Raw genomic sequence first — 25760 nt, 5'->3', positions numbered from 1 at the left:
GAGGAACCTCCAGACTGATTTCCAGAATGGTTGTACCAGTCTGCAATCCCACCAACAATGGAGGAGTGTTCCTCTTTCTCCGCATCCTTACCAGCATCTGCTGTCACCTGAGTTTTTGATCTTAGCCATTCTCACTGGTGTGAGGTGAAATCTCAGGGTTGTTTTGATTTGCATTTCCCTTATGACTGAAGATGTTGAACATTTCTTTAGGTGTTTCTCAGCCATTCAGCATTCCTCAGCTGTGAATTCTTTGTTTAGCTCTAAACCCCATTTTTTAATAGGGTTATTTGTCTCCCTGCTGTCTAACTTCTTGAGTTCTTTGTATATTTTGGATATAAGGCCTTTTTTTATGTCTTTCTTGAAGTCCATCATCATGATCAAAAGTGATTTTAATGTGCTTTTCTGGTGTGTTTGGATATTCAGTGTTTACTTTGGTGGGAGAATTGGGCTCCGATGCTGCCAGGTAGTCGTGGTTTCTTTTTCTTGGGTTCTTGCCTCTCTCCATCAGGTTGTCTCTGGTGTTACCTTGTTCTGCTATTTCTGAGAGTGGCTAGACTGTCCTATAGGCCTGTGTGTCAGGAGTGCTGTAGACCTGTTTTCCTGTTTTCTTTCAGCCAGTTGTGGGAACAGAGTATTCTGCTTTCAGGTGTGTAGTCTTTCCTGTCTACTGGTCTTCAGCTGTTCCTGTGGGCATGTGTCCTGAGTCTACCAGGCAGGTCACTTTGAGTGGAAATGTTGGTCTTACCTCTGGTCCCAGGCCTTAAGTCACTCCTCGGGGCCTCAGTTTCAGCTCTCTGTGAACACAGCAACCAGTAGGACCTGCCCTGCCTTCTCCTGGGTCCCTGTGCACAGGGGTCCCAGATGGCACTAGGTGTTTTCTTCTAGAGTCAGAAATGTGGACAGAGAGTAGTCCCCTCTGGTTTCTCAGGTGTGTCTTCCCCTCTTGCTCTCAGAGAATTTGGGTGCTGTTTGACTGGGTACCTTCAGATCTGGATGTATTCTAGACCACAGGGCTCCTGCAACTTGATTGCCCATATGTTCCTATTCCGAGAGGCCCTATACAGTTTCGTCTTTGGCTAGGGATGTGGGCAAAGGTGGTCAGTACTGGCGGTCTCTCCTGCCCTGCAGTCTCAGGAGTGCCCACACATCTGGGTGATCAGCTCTCTCTCCCACAGAGTTTGGGATCAGGGAGCTGTGGGCCAGGATCAGCAAGGTTTGGATTCCAGCTCGGATTCTATAGGTTTTCTTGTGGTTTCCTTGAAACCTCTGGCTCCTTCAGTCTTTTCTCCCTCTATTCCACAGGATTCTCTGAATTTCACAGAATGTTTGGCTGTGGGTCTCTGCATCAGTTTCCATCAGTTGCTGGGTGAACACTCTATGATGACATTTATAGTAGGATTTTGTCTGCAGGATAGCAGAATATCATTGGCGGTGTCAGGTATGTTCCCCCTCTCATGAAGTGGGTCCCAGGCTGAGCTAGTCATTGTTTGGCTAGCTGTTCCATGTTTTACATCTGCACAATTTGCGGGCAGGGAAAATTGTATGATTAAGGTTTTGTGGCTGGGCTGGTGTCCCAATCCCTCAATTGGAAGTCTTGCCTGGTTATAGGAGATAGCCAGTTCCAGCTCATATCCACCATGCATAGAACTTAGCTAGAGTCAACCTCATAGATTCCTGGGACCGTTCATTGTCCTGGGTTTCTAGCTTATCACAGAGATACATTCTCCAATCCTATTGTCTTTCCAAGGATTCTTTTCCACCATCCTCCTAATACCTCATCACTTTTGCTCCCAATCACCCCCATGAGTACTATCCATCCCTAATGTCTAAATGATTTTCCCTTCTCAGTGAGATTCTAATATCTTCCCTTGGGCATTCTTCTTACTTAGCTTCTTTCGGTCTGTGGATTGTAGCTTGATTATCCTGTACTTTATAGTTAATACCCAATTATAAGTGAATAATACCATACTTATTTTTATGGGTCTTGGTTATCTCACTCAGAATGATCTTTTACAAGTCCCATAAATTTACCCATAAATTTCATGATAGCACTGTTTTTCATGGGTGATTAATTCTCCTTTGTGTAAATGTACCACATTTTCTTCATCTTTAGTTGAGGGACATCTAGGTTGTTTCCAGTTTCTGGTTATTATGAATAATAGTGTTATGAATACAGTTGGCCAAGGGTTCTTGTGGAAGCATGGAATATCCTTTGGGTATATGGCCATGTGTGTTTTAGCTGAGAATTGAGGCAGACTGACTCCCAACTTTCTGAGAAATTACCATACTCATGTCTGTACATGTTGTACGAGTTAGCACTCCCCAACAACAATGGATGGATCTTCCCCTAATTCTTGGTCCTCACCAGAATGAGCTGTCCTATATTTGATTGACAGTAGCTATTCTGAAAGGTTTAATATGGAATCACAAAGTAGTTTTGATTTACATTTCCCTGATGCCTACAGATGTTGAACCTCTCTTTAAGTATTTCTTGACCATTTGAGAGTCCTCTTTTGAAAAGTCTCTTTCTCTGCACCCCATTTTTAATTGGATTATTTGCTTTCTGTAATATCTAGTTTCTTGAGTTCTTTATGTACTTTGGATCTAAGTCCTCTATCGGATGTGGAGTTGGTAAAGAAATCTTTTTCCACTATGTAAACTGCTATTTTGTTCTATGTCATGCTATTTTGTGTTAGTTTGATTATCCTTTGCCTTATACAAGCCTTTCAGTTTCATGATGTCCCATTTATTTATTGTCAATCTTAGTGCCTATGCTATTGGTGTTTTGTTTAGGAAGTTGTTCAGGAATTTTCTCTTCTATCAATTCAGTAGATCTGATTTTATATTGAGGTCTTTGATACACGTCATCTACATGTAGACATCCAGTTTGATTTAGCACCATTTACTAAAGATGTTGCCACTTTGTATTGTGTTTTTCTGGCTTTTTAATAAAAAATTTTTTGTTCATAGGTGTCTGGATCTTTTTCTGGGTCTTCAGTTTTATCCCATCGATCAACATGTCTGCTTTCATGCCAAAACCATGCATTTTTAAAGTTACTATACCTCTGTGCTACAAATCAAGGATAATGATAGATCCTGCTGTTTTTTTATTGTTCAGGATTATTTTAGCTATCCTGTGCACTTCATTTTTCCATATAAATTTGAGAATTGTCCTTTCAAGATCTGTAAAGAATTGTGTTGGAATTTCCATGGAGATTTCATTGCAGCTGTAGGTTAAATTTGGTAAGATGGCCACTTTTGTCATGTTTATTCTACTGATTCATGAGCAAAAACGGTATTTCCATCTTCTGATATCTTCTTCAATTTCTCAACAGACAAAGTGTTTCTCATACAGGTCTTTTTCCTTTCCAGTGTCTTAGTTCATGTTTTATTGCTGTGAAGAAACACCATGAGCCAGACTACTTTTACAAAGAAAAGTAGTTAATTGGAGCTTGCTTGCAGTCAGAGATTTAGTCCATTATCATTACGATGGGCACCATGGTGGTGTGTAGGGAGACATGGTGCTAGAGGATCACTTAGAATTCTATATCTAGATCAGCAGGCAGCAGAAAGAAAATATATCACTGGGACTGGCTTGAGCATTTAAGATCTCAAAGCCCACCCTCAGTGACACATTGCTGTCAACAAAGCAAGACCTACTTCTCTCAGTCCATACCTTCTAAAAGCACTCTCTATGGTCCTAACAGGTCCATATTTCATTTGTATACAGGAAGGCTACTGATTTTTTTTTGTAGTTAATCTTGAATCTAGACACTTTACTTAAATTTATCAGCTGTAAGGTTTCCCTGGTAGAATTTTTGGGTTTGCTTATATATACTATCAAATCATCTGCTAATAATGGTACTTTGACTTCTTCATTTTCAATTTGTACTACCTTGATCTCCTTTATTTACCTTATTTTTCTAGCTAGAACTTGAGGTATTATATTGAGTAGATATGGAGAGAGCAAACATACTTATAATGTTCATGATTTTAGTGGAAATACTTTAAGACCTCTTCCATTTAGTGTGCTCTTGGCTATAGGTTTGCTCTAAATTGCCTTTTTTATGTTTAACTATGTTCCTTGTATTCTTAATATATCCAAGATTTTTGCCATGAAGGAGAAGTAGATTTTTGTCAGAGCCCTTTTTTGTATCTAATGAGATGATCATGCTAATATAGCGAATTACAGTTAATAATTTTGGTATATTGAATCATCTTTGAATCTATGCAATGGTGCTTAGTTGATCATGGTTGATGATCTTTTTAAAACGTTCTTGGACTCAGTGTGCAAGTATATTATTTACTATTTTTGCATCTATGCTCATAAGAGAAATTGATATGTAATATTTCTTTGTTGAGTCCTTATATGCTGTGAGTATCAGAGTAACTGTGACCTTATTAGAATGAGTTACCCAATGTTTCTTTGATTCTATTTTGTGGAATAATTTAGGAGTATTTGTATTAACTTTTCTTTGACAGCCTAGTAGAATTCTGTGCTAACTTCATCTTGTCCTGCTCCCTCCCCTTGTGGGAGACTTGTTATGACTATTTCTAATTTACTAGGGATTATAAGTGTTTTAATTTGTTTACCTGATCTTGATTTAACTTTGGTAAGTGGTATCTATTGAGAAAATTAACCATTTCTTTTAGATTTTGCAATTTGTGGAGTATAGGTTTTAAAGGTAGATACTTACAATTCTCTGGGTTGTCTCAATGTTTATTTTATGCCCCCCTTTTCATTTTGGATTTTGTTAACCTGTGTATTCTTCTTCTACCATCTAGTTAGTTTGGATAAACATTAATTTATCTTGTTGATTTTCTCAAAGGATCAACTCTTGTTTCATTGATTCTTTGTATTGTTCTCTTTGTTTCTATTTTATTGATTTCAGCTCTCAATTTGAGAAATTCTTGCTGTCTACTTCTCTTAAGTGTGATTACCTCTTTTTGTTCTAGAGCTTTCAGGTATGATATTAAGTTACTAGTATAAGAACTCACCCCTTTTTGTTTGTTTCTTTGTTCATTTGTTTGTTGGCTTTTGTATTTGTTTTTCATATAGGTACTTTGTGCTATGAGCTTGCCTATCAGAACCCACTTACATTTTGTCTTAAACATTTGGGAATGCTGTATATTCGTTTTCATTGAACTCTAGAAAGTCTTGAATTTTCCTTCTTTCTTTCTTTCTTTCTTTCTTTCTTTCTTTCTTTCTTTCTTTTGTCTTGACCATTTTACATTCAGTAGAGAGTTGTTCAGTTTCCATGAGTGTGTAGGTGACCCGTCCAGGGGGTCCAGTTATTCAGGGTCCCGAAGAGGCTTTCTACCTGTGGGTCAATGGGGGTGAAGAGAAGAAGGAGACCAAGCAAAGTTCTGTTGTCAAGGTCTCGTTTATTGGGGTGAACGTTACAGCTTTTAAGGCTTTCAGGTAAGGGGAGTGACCTTTGTGAAACACAAAGGAAGGAGGGATGAGGGTAGTCTGATAGCAGGAGGTGAAGAGGTCATGCGGTGGAGACACTGGGTGTTTGCTCAGGAGACATCTGGTATTTGCTCGGGCTGAAGCATTCCGTGATTGTTATCTTCCTGTGCCATAAATTCATGGGAGAGGCTTTTGTCTAATAATCTCAAGACATTATGGCAGTCATCTTAGGGGCGAGTATCTGTGGCCATACAGCCTAGAGTCACGTGGCCATACAGCCTAGAGTCACGTAGCCACTTTGAACCATACAGTCACAAAGTGGCTAGGCCCAAATCCAATACAGCTCCCTACATGTAGGCTTTTTGTTGTATGTAGCTATCTTTAATTCATGTTAGTCTAATAAGATGCAGAATGTTATTTCAATTTTCTTGTATCTATTGTTATTTTCTCTGTGTCCAAGAATGTGGTCAGTTTTGGAGAAAGTTCCATGAGGTACAAAGTAGGATGTATGTTCTTTTGTACTTGCATGGAATGTTCTGTAAATGTCTGTTTTATGACCTCCACTTGAATTTCTTTAAAAGGTTTATTCATTTCCTCTAATTGTGTTTCTTTTTCTGTAGTTTTTAAGGGATTTACTCATTTTCTCTTTAAGGACATCTATCATCTTCATACAGTTGGTTTCAAGGATTTTGTTTTCTTCTTCAGCTATGTTGAAATAGTCAGGACTTGCTACATTAAGAATCTGTGCTCTAGTGAAAACTATTGCTGTGGATGTTACTTATTGTATTTTGATGTCTAGGCATCAGGGTTTGGGATTATTATTTAGGTCTGGGTGCTGATTTCTGGAATTGTCTTTGTTGGCTTGTTGTTTTGTCCATGGTTTCTGTTTCTTTCTGGATTTTTTGGAGAGTTTGGTGGATGTTTTTTAGGTCTATTCGGTTGGTACATTCACAAAAAAATTCCTGTTGGTATTGGAGGCTGAGATGAGTTGGGGAAGGAAGGTTGGAATGTAAGGTCTTTGTAATCTGCTGAGCATGGGGTCAGGGGAGAAAAGGAGACCACAGCAGGTTTCCTTCTACAGAGCTGTGGATGAGACTGGGGTTATTGAATCTCAGGAACAGTAGGAGAGATGTGGACTTGCATGCAGTCTACTTGTTGCCCTGGGAAGAGCTGCCCTTTGGTTAGCAGGGAGTGCTGCTCAGTTTGTAATCTAGTACACAACCACCAAAACTGACAGACCAGGGTTGTGATTACAGACTCTGGAGTTGGGAGCTGCAACCTGGAACATTTCTCAGGGTCAGCTTAAAAAGGGTAATCCTGGAAAAATCACAATGAACTCATATGCAGGTATAGGAAGTGCTGCCTGGTAGTTGGCCCTAACTGTTTTAAACATAACAGTTTATGCTGACTTTTAATTTGATGGTTCCTAAGTGAAGCTTATGGTTGTGGTACAGAAGATAACAGGCTATGTGAGCAGCATAAATCTGCTCTGAGTCAAGTTATTTTTCTGTGTCAATGAAATTGCAAAATGACTACAGTTATGTTTAGGAGCAGGTCTCAAAAATCCCCCCTTTCAGTTCTTCTGGTAAGTCAAATAATTGATTTAAAAATTTCTTCTAAGACCAGGGGGTTCTTTTTGACTTAGCATTTCAACCTGTTAGGTGAAACAATGAACAATATATTCTGGGATCAATAGCTTGCAGCATAAGTGTGATGCCTAGAGGAAGTCTTTCGACCAGGTAAAAACATGTTGAGATATATATCGAGAGAGAGAGAGAGAGAGAGAGAGAGAGAGAGAGAGAGAGAGAGAGAGAGAGAGAGAGAGGGGCTGAGACTAGGGACAAAAGTTAAATTTTTCTGGCAATTGGGGAAGGTAAGGAATCTCAAGACCAAGGAGAAACATCTCATTTTTAAGAACAGATGTGTATTCTTATCTGAAATCCATTTTATCCGTGGCAGAAGGATCCAAGTCTTAGGACTTTTTTTTTTCTTTTCTATTTTTTGGAGCTGGGGACCGAACCCAGGGCCTTGCACTTGCTAGGCAAGTGCTCTGCCACTGAGCTAAATCCTCAACCCCATGACTTTTTTGGTTCCCTGTAGCTTATGTGAATTTTAGTTTACAAAAAGGATGTATATCAGTATTACCATTGCATTAAAATCCATAATTTAGAAAAGGCAGTTAACATGTATCTTTAAGACAAGTAAGAGTAAACTCATGGCTTTGAGACATAGTAAAAGCTGTAAGTTTAAGTTAAAAAGCATGAATGTTCTTTTCTCAGTCTAGAGGGCTAGATATATAGATTGAACAGAGATGTTTTTATCACGATAAGAAGTACCCTATATTCAGAAGACAACCAAATAATAAAGAGTTAAATTAAAATCTGTTTATCTTCCCTGTGAGCAAGTCAAACTGTTTCCCCTTATTAATGAGAACTAGTAATTTTTAATTAACTAATGAATTGACTAATGAAACAACTGGTGGATTACCTTGGGTTAAGTAGTTAGTTGACTATTATTCTCCCACTGTCAAACTATGGTTAGCTTAGCTCTCAATATAATCAGAAGGTAAGTTGAATCTAAATAGCATATGCATCAATTAAAATGGCAGAAATTACTCCATGTTTTATTACCTAGACAGTAGTTGTCTTAATTCAGCCACTTTTTTCTAAAAGTCCTTGAAACGAGTTAAATCTAAGTCAAGGAGTGAATGGTCATCAGATGAAATTTTAACCATTTTTCCCTTTGAATATGAAACAGAGCAACAGTCAAGCAACTAAACAAAAATGCAGTCATTGACATACATAGACAGAGTGGCACACCAAAGACAACCAATGGAGTTGGAGAGGAGAGGGAAGACAACCTGTCCTACCAAAGGGACCCATATATCCCACAGTAAAGGAGTTAAAGGTTAAGTAGAGGAGAAAGCACCAAAAAACAAAAACAAAAACAAAAACAAAAAAACCCTAAATGAACAAAAAACCCAAACAAACCAAAAATAAATAAATAAATAAACAAACAAACAAAACCCCAAATTGTAAGTGTAATACAAACAAACAAAACCAAGTTTTAAAGATAGACAATCCTGGGTGTTGGGATTCTTATCTAAGAGTGTCCACCAAGTCCAAGTTCAAGTCTGAAGGCATAGATTTTACTCCATTCCCCAAAACCAAGAGGAGAAGCAGGGCATCCCCAGTCATGTGACCCAAGGGCAGTTTTGCATCCAACTGCCTTTACTTGAGTCACCAAAATGTAGCAGATGCAAGACCAAACCGAGAAAAAGAATTGTGCAGATCCAAAACAACTTATCTCATTAGTTTACATCCATTGTCAGTAACTGACAGGCGGTTGAGGGTAGCGGGGATTCCCAGTCAAACGGTGTGGTTCAAGAAACACTGTACCAACCATTCAGGCACTGACTTCAGTTAAACAGGGCTGGTTTTCAAGACTGATCAATCAGGGCCTTAGCAAAACTCAAGAGCTGGGAGGTGCAACCTTGGAAAGGTTGCAATAAGTAGGGACATTGGAAGGGGAAGGCCTGTGCGATTCACCGGAAATGGGAACAGGGGTAGGAAAAACTGCCTCTGATCTTTTGTAGCAGGTTCAGATAAGACAGAGGGATTGCATCTGAGGGAACATAGGGAGAAGAGAAGATCTGCCTGGTTTTCTGGCAGTGATGGGTTGTGGGTTAACAGGGGATACCTGTTGGGATTGGAGGTGGGGATAAAACAAAGCACGGAGGGACCAAAGTTAGAAGGGGACGGTCTGTATGTGATCTACAGGAGGTATGGGCAGGGGAGAAAGGACTGCTGCTGATGTTCTGTTGCCCTGCTAGGGGTGAGAATAGTGGGTGGGATTTAGAGGGAATGGGGTGGGGGTGATGAGAGTCCTCAGTTGGCTTATCTGTTTTCCTGTCCTGCTCAGCTGTTGGGTTCTCAGGTGCCAAATGTAAAGGTAGCTTTTATTTGATGAATATAAATATCATCCATTTTGGAAGCTTAGTGCTGAGTAAGTCCACCAGTTCTAGGTCTTTCTGAACTGTGGCTGGCTGGTTCAACTCAGGTTTTTCTGGCTCAAATTCCTCACCAATCTGACTGATTCAGCTTGGTGTCTTGCTCTGCTTGGCCTCAATCTAAGTCTGGCAATTTGTTCTAATCTTCGGGCTCTTTTTTTATTTTTTAACTTCAACTTTCTCTTCTTACCTGCACTGATCCACAAGAACTCAGAAACTCAATTCCACTGCATTGTCCACACTGCACACCCTCAAACATGGCGGCTTCCCTCTACAAACTAACCTTACCTACATTGTACAAGAATAAATACGGGGAGTCCCAAACCCGCGGATCCCGGCCCGCAGCAGCTCTCTGCTCCCAGACCCCGTGGGAGAGAGACCTCACCGCCTGGTCAGGTGGGCACTCCTGAGGCTGCAGAGCGGAAGAGACCACCAACACTGCCCACCCCTGCCCACATCCCTGGCCAAAGAGGAAACTGTATACGGCCTCTGGGTTCCCGTGGGGGAGGGCCCAGGAGCGGCAGGACCCCTGCGCCTGAGACACCACTGGAACCTGAAAGGACAGACCAGATAAACAGTTCTCTACACCCAAATCCCGTGGGAGGAAGAGCTAAACCTACAGAGAGGCAGACACGCCTGGGAAACCAGAAGAGACAGCACTCTGCACACATCTCTGACACCAGAGGAAAACACCCCACGAGCAAACTTGAGCCTCGGGACCACAGGTAAGACCAACATTTCTGCTGCAAGTGAGCTGCCTGGTGAACTCCAGACACAGGCCCACAGGAACAGCTGAAGACCTGTAGATAGGAAAAACTACACGCCCGAAAGCAGAACACTCTGTTCCCATAACTGGCTGAAAGAAAACAAATGGGATCTCATGAAACTGCAAAGCTTCTGTAAGGCAAAGGACACTGTGGTTAGGACAAAACGGCAAACCAACAGATTGGGAAAAGATCTTTACCAATCCTACAACAGATAGAGGCCTTATATCCAAAATATACAAAGAACTCAAGAAGTTAGACCGCAGGGAGACCAATAACCCTTTTAAAAAATGGGGTTCAGAGCTAAACAAAGAATTCACAGCTGAGGAATGCCGAATGGCTGAGAAACACCTAAAGAAATGTTCAACATCTTTAGTCATAAGGGAAATGCAAATCAAAACAACCCTGAGATTTCACCTCACACCAGTGAGAATGGCTAAGATCAAAAACTCAGGTGATAGCAGATGCTGGCGAGGATGCAGAGAAAGAGGAACACTCCTCCATTGTTGGTGGGATTGCAGACTAGTACAACCATTCTGGAAATCAGTCTGGAGGTTCCTCAGAAAATTGGACATTGAACTGCCTGAGGATCCAGCTATACCTCTCTTGGGCATATACCCAAAAGATGCCCCAACATATAAAAAAGACACGTGCTCCACTATGTTCATCGCAGCCTTATTTATAATAGCCAGAAGCTGGAAAGAACCCAGATGCCCTTCAACAGAGGAATGGATACAGAAAATGTGGTACATCTACACAATGGAATATTACTCAGCTATCAAAAACAATGACTTTGTGAAATTTGTAGGCAAATGGTCGGAACTGGAAAATATCATCCTGAGTGAGGTAACCCAATCACAGAAAAACACACATGGTATGCACTCATTGATAAGTAGCTATTAGCCCAAATGCTTGAATTACCCTAGATGCCTAGAACAAATGAAACTCAAGACGGATGATCAAAATGTGAATGCTTCACTCCTTCTTTAAAAGGGGAACAAGAATACCCTTGGCAGGGAATAGAGAGGCAAAGATTAAAACAGACACAGAAGGAACACCCATGCAGAGCCTGCCCCACATGTGGCCCATGCATATACATCATCCAAGATGGATGAAGCAAAGAAGTGCAGGCCGACAGGAGCCGGATGTAGATCTCTCCTGAGAGACACAGCCAGAATACAGCAAACACAGAGGCGTATGCCAGCAGCAAACCACTGAATTGAGAATAGGACCCCCGTTGAAGGAATCAGAGAAAGAACTGGAAGAGCTTGAAGGGGCTCAAGACCCCATATGTACAACAATGCCAACCAACCAGAGCTTCCAGGGACTAAGCCACTACCTAAAGTCTATACATGGACTGACCCTGGACTCTGACCTCATAGGTAGCAATGAATATCCTAGTAAGAGCACCAGTGGAAGGGGAAGCCCTGGGTCCTGCTAAGACTGAACCCCCAGTGAACTAGATTGTTGGGGGGAGGGCAACAAGGGGGGGAGGATGGGGAAGGGAACACCCATAAAAAAGGGGAGGGGGGAGGGGGGAGGGGGATGTTTGCCCAGAAACCGGGAAAGAGAATAACACTGGAAATGTATATAAGAAATACTCAAGTTAATAAAAAAATAGAATAAATACATTGTATGAGAATAAACCAATGGCATGTTTGTATTCCAGCCAGAGGGATTAACGATGTGTCGTTCCAGCTAGTGATCACAGACCTAGGAATTCTTTGGGTGTGATCTCTTGCCAGAGCAAACATGTTGCTGGATTACAATTTCTTTGTTCCAGTTCAGTTCTTATCAGAACAATGTCAGATGACACTCTTATTATTTCACTCTTATGGATAAGGAAACTGAGAAGCCCAAAGTTTAAAGAAGTTGCAAAATGGCCACAATGCTACCAATCTGTAAACTAGGGAATTCAATGCTAGCAGTTCAAGCCCAGAGAGTACTCTGGCTAGGGAAGCCAGTAGGTTAACTGCAGATATACACATTCTCCTTTTCTCCAAACCCAGTGTTCCCAGTATCATGTCCAGTTTGGTAGCAGACAACTTGATGTGGCCTCTTCCTCCTCTCTGCCCTCATGTCCAGCCAATTGTGCAGATGTTCTTCTCCAGCCCTCCTTCTCACTCAAAGCTTTGTGTCATCACCCAACTCTAGCAGGCATCCCCTGAGAATACTTTCCACCCTCCCCTCTGCTCACCAAGCCTGCCAGAGAAGCAAGTAGGTCAGTTAAACAGGTAGGTTAGCCTCAGAGCTTCAATCTTCCTCTTCTCCAAATTCAAGTCTCAGTCTTATCCCCAGCTCTGTAGCAGACTACCTGCTGTTGCTTCTCCTCACGCACTGATGTTAGAGTTAGGCAGAAACAGCCTGCAGTGGCTATACCTGTCAGAATCCCAGAAGTATTTGTTAGATCAGCCTGACTCCATTTTAAGTTTAAATCTCTCTTGTTACAGGGTCAAAATAATTTCATTCTAGTCTTCAGTAAAATGTGGGTTTGACCATGTCTTGACTCATTTTCTGGAACTTTTCCATGTTCCACACCCTATACCCTGACTTGCACCATGGTAAAGTATACGTTCTGCCAAATAATTTTGAGATATTGTCCTAAATTCTCACATAACCCAAATTCCTCTGTAAATCCCCCTCTTTGAAAAATCTCATAGTCCTAGAGTTTTTGAATAAAACAAATCCAACTTTCTCCATGTTCAATGCTATTTTCTCAAACCCTGCTTTAGGGAGATAGCCCTGTTTGATAGAAAATGAAGCTTGTTTAGTTTGTCAAAAAAATGGAGTCAGTCATATCTTACCCTTGTTTGGTGGGATTAAAACATTCTTTACCAGTCAATATACAGCCACCTCATTCACATAAAAACCAGAGAGGGAAACAGAAGTCAAGAAACAAAACACCCACCATATCAGAAAAGATATTAGCACTTTGAATTACAATCTTCCTAGACTCAGATGCCTAGATGTCAGCACAAAAACACAATAACAGCCAATTTTAGAGCCCACCAACCCTACCACCATAGCCACAAAAAACAGAACATGGCTGAAGCACAAGAGAAGGATCTTAAAATTCCCTTTATGAATATAATAGAGGACTTTAAAGAGGAAATGAATAAATTCCTTGAAGGAATCTATGGAAATACAAACACACAGTGGAAGGAAATGAATAAAATAGTTCAAGACCTGAAAATGGAAGTAGGATTTAAAAAAAAATTGAAACTGAGGAAAATCTAGAAATGAAAAATTTGGGAGCTCAAACAGGAAACTCAGAGATCAACAGAACACAAGGTATGGGAAAGAGAATCTCAGACAGTGAAGACAGGACAAAAATTATGTTTGAGAAACAAAGAATATGTGTGATTAGTATAAAAATGGTACCTATTGGGCAGTGATTTTTGAACACTGGAGATGAAATCAAATGTCATCTAATTCACAAGCTGTATTTTTTTTCATTTTGTGACAGTTTTCACTATGTAAATCAGCTGGCACCAGGATGAATTCAGTCTTGAACAAGGAATCAAGGAGATAACTCAGATTTTAATGTTTATTCTAAATATATGTCTCTTAAAACAATTGCATGCATGTATGCATACTGTATAATGTTCAGCATTACTTTTCTCTTGACCGCACAACTTACACAGACATGGGTCTTCCCTGTTGTCTGTTTCAAGTGTAAAACTACTGCAGGTCAGCAGCCCAGAGCTATGCAATTAATTTTCTCAGCACTGAGAGCTTCATGCATGATTAGGTGTTTAAATGATTTTTCATTTTAAGGGTGGTACTGGTGAAGTTTTCCTATAAATTTGATTGATGGTCTAAACACATTACGCTTGGTTTTACACAGATTATATTAATGGCTGTATTTAATATAGTGAAAAGGAGATTTTATTTGTAAGCTTAAATTCTAAATACCAGTGAGAAATCCATGGATGGCACACATTGTCTTTTTGTTATATGTTTGACCATATGGTCACAAAGGCTTAACTGTTTCTGGCTAAAATCTGGGACATGAAATGAAGGTAGAGATCATAATCTCCTGTTGAGTCAGGCATAGCATTGGTAGGGACAGAATGATGTGGGTCTTGCCCCTGGGATAGGACCAGTAGGCATGGACCTGCACAAGTGTTAATGTCTGCTTTGGGCATAAGGCTTGTTTGTATAATAAGGTACTTATCTTCACATTCTACTAAGGAATGTCCTCCCTGTTAATGTTACAGACTCCGTGATATTTTTCATAAAGTATAAATCATTTATTTTCCTTCTAATTCTTTGCTCAGTACATAGATGGTTTTCTTCATCCTTTGGGTTGACAGTTTTCTCTAGGTCGCTGATGATGATGTGATGAAGCTCCGTATAGCAGTCCCTCAGGCCCAACACCATGGCCCTAAGTGCCTCATAGGCTGTGTCATCTCACTCGTGCACCAAGGCCCAGTAATCCACTACATGGGGGTCCTTGGAGACTGTGGCTACAGCATCCCCATGTTCTGAGAAGTACTTGGAGATGGTTGTCTGGAATGCTTCCACTTTGGTCTTGACAGCATTCCCTCTCTCCAGAACCGTCTCTTGAATTGCCACCCCCAAATCATTTCCATCCTCAATCTTGGGGGGGATCAGGTGCTGGATCCATGGGATTACCAGAATGCACTTCTCTTTGAGAGTCCAGACTTCTGGCTTAACCAAGGCCAGCAGGGCCAGAAGTTTCTCGTTCCCAGGGAGAAAGCCACACTTAGGGACTTCTTTCTTCTCCTGCTTGTCTGTTCCCATCTCATCATCCTTGGGTGGGGGATCTGGGATAGTGATGTCCAGAGGAGCCCAAGGGAAGAGAGGTCAGTCACACTGAGGGAATCCTCTTGCAAGAGCTCTCTCAGGGATATCATTTTCCATGGCAAGAAAGTGCAGAGAAAGTCGTCAGCCTCCTGGAAGATTTTGTCTGAAGACATCCACCTGTTTACGGGCTTCTCCACTCAAGTGAACCCCACAGGGCTTAGCCATGCTTCCCCAGTTGCCAGCTCTTGAGTCTTCAGACTCCATTATTATCAGACAGCATGAGTTGGGGAAGCAAAGTTGTGGCTAATGTTTCAGTCAAATGGTAAATGTTTGGACCTTCAGGGCAGCCCTTAAAACTGTAGAAAAATACTCCAAAAACATAAGTTCAACAATATATAATTTCTGAATTATTCAAAAATAAAGGACACAATATGCATTCTATAAGGGGTTTCATATATGTAAAGAACAGAGACAGAACTGTGAGCCAGCTAGTTTCTGCTCCATCCCTGATCACTGTATTTCTTGTAGACAGGATAAATTTTGGGTCAAAAGTTTTGTTGGTGGTTTGGGGCCCTATAGCTCCACCTGGATGCCTGCCAGGCCATAGGAAGCAGCCTCCCCAGGCTCCATATTCCCGATGCTGTGATTCACAGCTAAGAACACCCCCATTGATTCTAGGTTGCTTTTATCCAAGGTTTTCATCTCTTCCTAGAGATGCCCCTACCCCCCTCTCTGTCAGTTGGAGATTTCCATTCATTCTAATGGCCATCAGGATATATCCCTGCCTCTCCCCACACCTGGCCCTGAACCCTGCCACATGTCTCTGGATCCCTTCTCTTCCATCCAGTTCTATCCCTCAATCTACCTTCCTTGACCATTCCATTCCCCCTTCCAAGTGAGACTCAAGCATCCTCACTTATACCATCCTTCCTGCCATGTGTTTGGATCAGTGGAGTGTAGTATAGGCATCCTGTATTTTATGGCTAATATCCATCTAGAATTAAGTAGATGCCATGTCTGTCCTTTTGGGACTGAGTTACCTCATTAAGGATTATATTCTCACCACCATTTGCCTGCAAAATTTTATGAGGTCTTTGTTTTTCATAGCTGAATAGTAGTCCGTTGTATAGATGTATCACGGTTTATTTATCCATTCTTCAGTTGAAGGACATCTAGCTTGTTTCCAGTTTCTGGCTTTGCAAATAAAGCTGCTATGAGCATAGTTGAGCAAATGTGGGATGGTGGCACATCTTTCCTGTATATGCCCAGGAGTGGTATAGCTATGTCTTAAGAAGAACTATTCCCAGGTTTCTGAAAACTGCCAATTGATTTCTAGAGTGGTTGTACAAATTTGTACTCCAACCAGCAAGGGAGGAGTGTTTCTCTTGCTCCATATCCTTGCTCTTATCATTTGAGTGTTTGATCTTAGCCATTCCAAGATCAACTATGCCAACTATGTAAGATGGCATCTTAGAGATGTGTTTTCACTTCCCTGATGAATAAGAACTTTGATCAGTTTTTTAGGTACTTCTTGGGTATTTGATGAGAATTCTGATACTCTGTTTATCTCTCTGCTCCATTTTTAAATTGTTTTTTTTTTGGATTGTTGATGTTTAACTTCTTGAGATTTTTATAAATGTTGGATATTAGCCCTCTGTCAGATAAAGGGTTGGTGAAGATCCTTTCCCAATCTGTAGGCTGCCAATTTGTCCTATTGACAGTGTTCTTTGTCTTACAGTTTCATGAGGTTGTAACTGCCTTACAGTTGCATGAGTTCTTTGCAGTTTCATGGGTCCCATTTATTAATTGTTGTTCTTAGAGCCTGAGCCACTGGTGTTCTGTTCAAAAAATTATTTCCTGTATGAATACATTTAAGGGTATTTCCCACTTTCTCTTCTATGAGATTTATTATACCAAGATTTATGTTGAGGTCCTTGATCCACTATGACTTGAGTTTTGTGCAGTGTGACAAATATGGATCTTTTCTTTCTTTCTCATGTAGACATCTTGTTAGACCAGCACCATTTGTTGAAGAGGCTTTCTTTTTGCAACTGTATAGTTTGACTTCTTTATCAAAAACTCAAGTGTCCATAGAAGTGTGGGTTTATTTCTGTGTTTTTTATTTGATTCCATTATCCAATGTGTCTGTTTCTCCATATAAAGTTGAGAATCTTACTCTTTCAAGGTCTATAAAAACTGTTGAAATTTTGATGGGGAGTGCATTGGATCTATGGATTGCTTTTGGTAAGATGGCAATTTTCACTCTTTTAATCCTACCACTCTATGAGAATAAGAAATCACTCCATCATCTGATATCTTATTCAATTTCATTTTTTCAGGCACTTGAAATTCTTGTTATACAGATCTTTCATTTGCTTGAACAGACTTGTACCAAGACCTTTTGTATTATTCGCAGCTATTTGGAAGGATGGTGTTTCCCTAATTTCTTTCAGTTTATTATTTGTATAAAGGAGGAGTATTGATGTCTTTGAGTTAATTTTGTATGCAGCCAGTTTGCTGAAGGTATTTATCAGCTTTAGGAGTTCTGCAGCAAATTTTTGGTTGCTTATGTATACTATCTTAGCAATAGCAAATAACAATACTTTGCCCTTTTCTTTTCCGATGTGTAGCCCCTTGATCTCCTTTAGTTGTCTTATTGCTCTAACTAGAGCATCAAGTACCATATTGAATATATAGGAGAGGATGGGCATCCTTGTCTTGTCCCTGATTTTAGTGGCATTGCTTTAAGTTTCTCTTCACTTAGATGTTGTCTATTGGCTTGCTGTGTACTGCTTTGTTTATGTTAGGTATGTGCCTTGTATCCCTGATATCTCTAAGACTTTTAACATGAGGGGATACTCGATTTTGCCAGAGGTGTTTTCAGAATCTCATGAGAAGATCATGTGTTTTTTTTCTTTCAGTTTGTATATATGGTGAATTATGTTGATGAGTTTTTTGTATATTGAACCATCCTTGTATCCCTGACATGAAGCCTACTTGATCATGACGGATGGATGATGTTTATGATGTATTCCTGGATTTGGTTTTCAAGCAATTTGTGGAGTATTTTTTATGTCAATATTCATAAGAGAAATCTGTCTGAAATTCTTTTCCTTTGTTGACTTTTTTAGGTAAATACAAATAGCAGGGTGACTATAGCTTCATCGAATGAGTTTAGCAGTGTTACTTCTGTTCTATTTTGTGGATTGTTTGAGGAGTATTGGTATTAGCTCATCCTTGAAAGTATGGTAGAATTCTGAACTAAAACCAGTCCCAGGCTTCCTTTTTATTTATTTACTTTTTTGGTTTGAAGACTTTTAATGACTGCTTCTATTTCTTTAGGGATTATAGGGCTGTTTAAATAAGTTGGCTGATCAAATTTAACTTTGGTAAGTGGTCTAGAAAGACACTCAATCTGTAAAGATTTTCCAATTTTGTGGAGTACAGGCTTTTGAAGTAAGTTCTAATGATTCTTTGAATTACCTCAGTGTCTGTCATTATGTCTCCCTTTTCATTTCTGATTTTGGTTATTTAGATATTGTCTGTATGTGTTTTGGTTAGTTTCACTAAAGATTTGTCTATCGTGTTGATTTTCTTAAAAAAAAAACAGCTCTTGTTTGTTTTTGATTCTTTGTATTGCTTTCTTTGTTCTAATTGATTGATTTCAAACCTGATTTTAGTTATTTATTGCCTTCTTCTCATCTTTAATGTGCTTTTTTGTGTGGTTGGAATGGTAATCCCAGGATGGGTCCCACCCAGTTAAATTTACAAAGGCTGGCAGATCTTTCAATTCTTTTGCGTTGTTAAAAAGGAAAAAAAAATACTGGCTGTCCTTTTCTTTAGAGTCCCAGGACTCAGGTTATGGAATGCTGAGTAGTTGGATGGTCAAGTGGAAACCTGGAATAAATAACTGAATTGATATGTAAATAACAATGGGCTTTTGGTGTATGTACGAGAAGCTAGCAGAAAATGATAGCATTCTCTTTTACAACTTTTCTCTAGCAAAAGCTAAACTGTCTGTAGATCTTTGGAGAGTGAACACAGCTCTTCAAGAGTGTTTTCTAACATGATTTCTGACTTTAGTTGGAAATTCCATGGAGAGCTAACACAGCTCTTTTAGAATTTTTCATAACTCTTTAAAATTTTTTTCTAACAGGATTTTAGACTTGGTTGGAAGATCCAAAAAAAATTTTTAGCAGTTTTTCTAACTTGTTTGGTCAGAAAACCCATAGAGCTTTTGGAATTTTTACTAGCAGAGAAAGCTGTCTGGAGCAGAAAGCTAGCTGTTTCAACCATAGAGGTTTTAGAAGAGCAAGAAAAAGCTGTCTAGAGCACAACAGAACACACGGAGAGAAGGCACTCTGGAAAGTCCCCTCAGCAGAACATAGGCCAGCAGCTCAGACCCATGATTGGACTTTGAGTCATGTGTTTCACTAGTCCCAGACACTCCTCTCAGAACTTGGATCAAGCCAAGGCTGATCCTTGGCAATCACCAATGTTCAATGTGGATTATTAGAATGATTCATTAAATAGACATTAATGTTTTACAATTTAATAAATGTAATAATGTATAGAAAATCATTTATTAAAATCTTATAATTACCTGGAAAGGCATAATGAAGACTATTTCTAAAGATTTTCTATGTAAGCTACAAGAAAGCTGAAATCATATTTATAATCCATAGCAACCTGATAAGTCAAATCCAAACTAACTTGTTAAACATATCCTAAGACTATTTTTGCTTTTTAAAAAATTAGAATTTATTGTATTTAAAAGGGAATTAGAATCTGTGGGTCAGGTGACTATTAGTCAGTACGTTCTGTGGTTTTTCAAGAAAGTCCCCACTCCTTCCGAGAATTGTGGGTGGAGAATAGAACTTGGCCTAGCCTTGACCCAAGGTGGGAAGCTGGCTCTTGGCCTAATCTTGGCCTGAGGCAATGAGTGTAAGACTGGCAAAAGCCCCTAGGGTCCTTCACAGGAACTCCATAACCTACCTACTTTCTACCAGGTCAGGCCTCTTAATAGCTCTTACACTTCAGTAAGCTAGGATTCTTCAATTATATTTCGCTCATATTCATTCTCCTCTCTCACACCCTCATTAGTATCTTTTCTTACCCCAAATAATCATGTTTCTGTTGTCATATTTTACCTATAGTCTATAAATATATGTTATATTTTTATATTATACATTTATATATTAAATACTATATACTTATATATTTATATTTATTATATATTATATATGTATATTTCATTATTTCTGTCATATCACACACGCACGCGCGTGCGCGCATGTGCGTGTATGTGTGTGTGTGTGTGTGTGTGTGTGTGTGTGTGTGTATTTCAGTTCTCCCAGTTTTCCTCTGTCACATTTGATTTTGCATGGAATTTACATTGTTTAACATGATTATCTCCAATCTATCAATTCTTGTACAAAAGGTATGATTTTTCCATGTACTGGATGGGTACAACTTCATTGTGAAAATTACCATATTTTCCTTTTTTTTCTTTTTATCTATTGATGGAGGTGTAGGTTGTGCCCATTTTTTTTGTTAATAGTGCATCAGTAAATATGTATTGAATCTATTTCTAGTATATGCTGAATACAGTCCTTCAGGTATACAAAAATGAATAATATACCTGGATTATCTCTTATTTTTAGTTCTATATTTGGTTTAGTTACTTTAGGATATCCCATTCTGTTTACATTCCTGCCAACAATGTGCACTTTTCTTCTTTATCATTAACTAAATTTTTTGGTGGTTTTGCTTTTGTTTTTATGTTTTTCTTTTTTTTACGTTGCTGTTTTGCTTTGTTTTTAGTTACCAGACATTCATGACTGGTGTGAAATTGAATTTCAATGTATTTTTTAAGTTGCATTTTCTTATTAGCTGGATGTTGATATTAATTTTTTCACATATTTGTGGGCTACTGTTCCTTATTGTCTAGACATTTCCTATTAATTTGTGAGCTGAAGTGCTGATTTTCAGACAACACAGATGGGAATTGCTCTACAGAACCTCTTTAAACATGTCCACTTTCCTGGTATCCTCTCTTTCCCACTACCTCTGTTGGGTGGTGGGCTACAAGGGAGGTTAAAGTATTTGAAAAACATCATTAAGAATAGGTGTTTGAAAAAAATTAAAGTTACTGTTTGTGCAAAGGAGAAAGCAAGAAGAAATTAAACATCCAGACAGCAAAGATTGAACTTGGCCCAGGGATCACGATGCCCCTAATCAGCAGGAAGTAGTTTAAGGACAACATGGTCTCCTCTCTGATCCCTGACTTTATTCAGAGATCTTTTTCTTTGCCTCATTATCCTTTTCTTAGTGTTAGGGGGTTATAAAGGTGGAAGAAAAGGGGTGAGAAAGGAGCAGAGGAAAGAAGAACCCATAAAGTAGCAAAAACTAGCTGAATTTCCAGAACTGATGGAACATTTTCAGAAAGTCCTTGTCTGTGTCTATATATTGATGTACTTTACCCTTGCTATTTCACAGTTTAAGATCTTATACTAAAATTTTCGGTCCATTTAACGTTGATTATTTTATAGGTGAAGAGACTGGATTGTAAGACCCCCGTGGGTCAGTGGTACTTACTTCGAGATGACCCCTGAATGAGACACTGAGATGCAGATCAAGGCAAAAGAAAGGTTTGTTTTCAGGTGCGTAGGGGTCAACCATCAATCAGTCCCTTGAGGTATGTAAAGAAGGCAACCCTGAATGCCTATTACAAGCAGTTTTTATACTTTTTAGAGGCACAAAATTACATCAGCAAGCTTACAGTTCAAACTTATTGAATAAGCATATTGACCTTTAAATGTATTGGCTACCAAGCATAAGTCAGTACATTTTGAGAATTTTCTACTCCAGAATGTCCTGTTGGTGGAGAATGGAACTTGGCCTAGCTTTGACCCAAGGCGGGAAGGTGGAACCTGGCCTAGCTTTGACCTGAGGCAGCTGGGTGTAAAGCTGGTGAAATCCCCTAGGGTTCTTCAGGATTCTTCTCTTTTTCTACTTGTAGGTCTCCCCATTTTGCCTAAATCCAATTGTTGAAGGGACTGTCTTTTGTCCAAAAGATGTTTTTGGAAACTTTTTCAAGAATCAAAGTGGTCCCATCAAACCCACAGTAACTGAGACTATTTCCAAAATTATTGTTTACTCTCCACAAACTGATCGTAAGATTCCATTGCCAGAAACATCACTTACATATAGTACTGAGAATGGAGAAGTCAAGCTGGTGCCTAACTAGAGCTTTCATATCTCCTGACTGGTGTTCATGGTTTTGGACTGTACTCTCCATGACACAAGAGAAGAAAGGTAAGTAGTTGCAAACCTTTCAATTTATAATAGTGACCAGCCTACATGATATACCGCTATAATAGTGGCCCAAAAGCTCTGGCAATAACTATCCAGTATCTTATTGGATTTGAGCCTCACTCCATGAGATGGTACCCATGCCTCATACTGCTTGGTGGGCAGGAACCTGGGACTAGATAGACCTTGGGCCTAGGAGAAAAGTCAACTACGTTTGTCTCTGCTAAAGGAATATAGCAATAACATGAAGCCTAATGAGACTCTGCTAAATTCATACATCAGTGTCTCATTCAGCCATCACCAGAGAAGATTCCTCCTTCTGTGGATGGGAACTAATGCAGAGAACCATAACTGGAAAAAGTGGTAGACCTTGAAACATTTAGTCCAAAATAGAATGTTTCATCAAAACCTTCCTCTCAGGGCTTAGCGAACTATGTATAAGAGAGGGCAAACACTGGGTCAGCCTGTGTTCATGCCAAATGGAGTTCCAGAACTGAGAGAAGACTTGAACATGGACCACATCACTCACCCAGAAGCGATCTTCAATTGATAGCCCCTTGCAGATAAAAAATTAGTTTTCTCCAAAAGGGTATCACAGGATATACAAACCATCTTAAAGACTGGCCCCATGTCTAGCAGAAGATGACCAAAATCAACACCAAAATAACTCAACGGCATTTCTGGAGATTCTTTGTCTCAGGAATATATCATTTCTTAACAGTCTTTTGTCTATATATTATGTTTTGTGTTTTTATGGAATTTCTGCATGTACAAGCCTCTGTATCTCTAATTTATGTATGATTCTTGTGTGTTTTTCTTTGGCTCTTTTTTTTTAGATTGTTTTGTTTTATTCTCATTTGTATGCTTTTGTTTTACATTATTTTTTTTTTTTTGGTTCTTTTTTTTTTCGGAGCTGGGGACCGAACCCAGGGCCTTGCGCTTCCTAGGCAAGCGCTCTACCACTGAGCTAAATCCCCAACCCCTGTTTTACATTATTTTACCTCAATTATTTTTAGGTGCCTTTTGTTTTATAATGACAAAAGGAAAGGGTGTGGCTTTGGATGGGAATGGAAGTAGAAAGGAACTTTGGAAAGTGTAATCAAAACATATTATATGAAAAAATACCCTACTTTCAATAAAGGAAAAAATAGCCACCTGTATCTGAAAAAAGAAAAAAAAGTAGATGAACAGAAGTAGAGAAAGTAGGCACCCTGTCTCATTTTACATTTTAAGTTGAAGGTTCTTTGTTGTCCATTTAGTAATAGGTTGCTTTAGGCATCTTAATTATAGATATTACTCTGTTAAGGTATATGCCCTAGTATATAACCTAGTTTCTTTAGCATGAGGAGTATTTAACTTTGTTTAAAATATTTTCTTCATAAACTCAAATTATGTAATTTCTCTCCACGAACCTACTTCTAGGTTGAATTACACACACACACACACACACACACACACACACACACAGACACACACACAGACAGACACACAGACACACAGACACACACACACATACACACACAGACACACACACACAGACACACACACACAGACACACACACAGACACACACACACACACACACACACACACACACACACACACACACACACACATTTCCACCAGATTTGGTTTATGTTTTTTGTGGGGAGAGACATCAAAGCTAGTGATTCCTGAATTTAGCCAAACACTCTATTGTAGAGAAATTTCCCTTAATTAATTGATTGGATAATAAGATGACAGGAAGTTAATTGCTGGGCAGAAAGGAGGAGGCAGACCTTTAGGTCTGGGAGAGGAAGGAACAGCCCCTTTTATATGGTGAGGTGGGAGCAAGAGGAAGCAAGATGATAGATTCTGTGCCTAGAGATTGTTTCATCTGTTGATTTTAAACTACGATGGTCTGTTTTATTACATTCACAGACTCAGGTGGGCCGGAGGGAAAGAACACAGCCAGGGCAGAATTTGGCCAGGCTTTGGAACAGGAAGATTGGGCAAAGACAGAGCTCTGAGAGAGAAACTGCAGTGGTGTGTAGGCTGTGAGAGCACTCCCACAACTGGCCACTGGATTGAGAGAGCAATGGAGAGGCAGAGTCAGTGTTGTCTAAGAGAAATAGGCTTAGCCAGAGTAACATGGCTGTTTTTTGTAACTACAGCTTACATTCTATCAGCTGATCTACAGTCTTAGCCCTGTGTTTAATGCCTATTTGATTTAATTTTGATCTGTCATGTATATCTAGGACTTCAATTATTTCTTATAGATTGTCCAGTTCTTTCAAGTACAAATGTTCCAAATTATTCTCTAATGATCTCCACATTGTTCTGTAATTTGTTGCAAAATTCACTTTTTATCTCTATTTTTATTTATTTGGGTCATTTTCTTCTTCCCTGATTTTGACTGTGATTATTTATTTTATAATATTTAACTTTTTGAAAAACGTACTGTTTGATCCATCGATCTTCAATTATTATCAATTATTCAATTAATATCTGGCCTTATCATTTTAAAATATTTATTTTGTATTTTAATTTTACTTGGTTTTGCCCTTAAATTTATTACTCTTTTCCATAAACTTATTTTGGGCTTATAGTGTTCTTGAGTTTCTATGAACTTGTGTGTCATATTTTTTATTGGAGTTCTTTTTAATTTGTTTTTATTTAATTAAAACCTAATCACATAATTGTTAGTATAATTTTAAAGGTGATTATTTTTCTTTATTCTGATAAGCTCTCAAATAAATGAGAGAAATTTTATAAGATTTATTAATCAAGCTTTATGGTACAGTAGCCAAGCAGTTATTAAGCTTTCTTAACCCTTAAACTAACTAGGCTAGCTACCTGCCAATATCCCTGAGAGCCTTTCATTTTAGTCTTGGACTTGCTCTCTCTGCTCCAGGTGTGTTCCAATGGTGACTTATGGACCCCGTTCTCTGGCCAAATTCTCTCTCTTCTCTCTTTCCCTCTCCTTTGACTGGTATAGGAAGTCCAGTCATATTCTCTCTTCTGTTCAGCCACTGTCTGACCAGCTTTTATTGACAAATCAGAGAATAAATGGGAACAATGTTTACACAACCCTGAGACATGAAATTCATAGAATAAGCATTATAATGCCATGTTCGGATTGCAACCACATATGGGGGCAGAGAAATCAACATTTGAAAAATACAAAGATAACCTTTACACAGTGCACAATAACATTGTGCCAGCACATAATTTTTTGACTTCTTTTCTTCCCTCTTACCCTTCCCATTACCAACCACCTCCTTCTAAAGTTTTGACCACCCCCTCTTAATCTTGTTATTATATACATATAAACTAATCGACATATAATTATAACTGCTGATTCCTTTTAGTTTTGCATCCATGTAAATTTTTCTATGGCTTACTACTCTATTTGTGATATCCAACTAGGATGCTTATCCCTGAGGAAGACTAATCTCCCAGTTTAACCATACATATTTGCTTCCACCTCTACATTTGGGTGTGGGTCTCCA

The 25760-nt window shown here is 39.2% G+C and overlaps 1 pseudogene; it reads right to left on the bottom strand.

The window, feature by feature from the left end:
* Psme2-ps2 (proteasome activator subunit 2, pseudogene 2) overlaps nucleotides 1-15181 on the bottom strand; it is a 36902-nt pseudogene extending 21721 nt beyond the window's left edge.
* Nucleotides 15182-25760: the final 10579 nt, after the last annotated feature.

This window comes from Rattus norvegicus, chromosome 4 (genome assembly GCF_021556685.1).
Source record: "Rattus norvegicus strain SHRSP/BbbUtx chromosome 4, alternate assembly SHRSP_T2T, whole genome shotgun sequence".
Classification (NCBI taxonomy): Eukaryota; Metazoa; Chordata; class Mammalia; order Rodentia; family Muridae; genus Rattus; species Rattus norvegicus.
The sequence above is the reverse complement of the archived record's forward strand: the minus strand, read 5'-3'. Positions and strand labels throughout refer to the sequence as shown.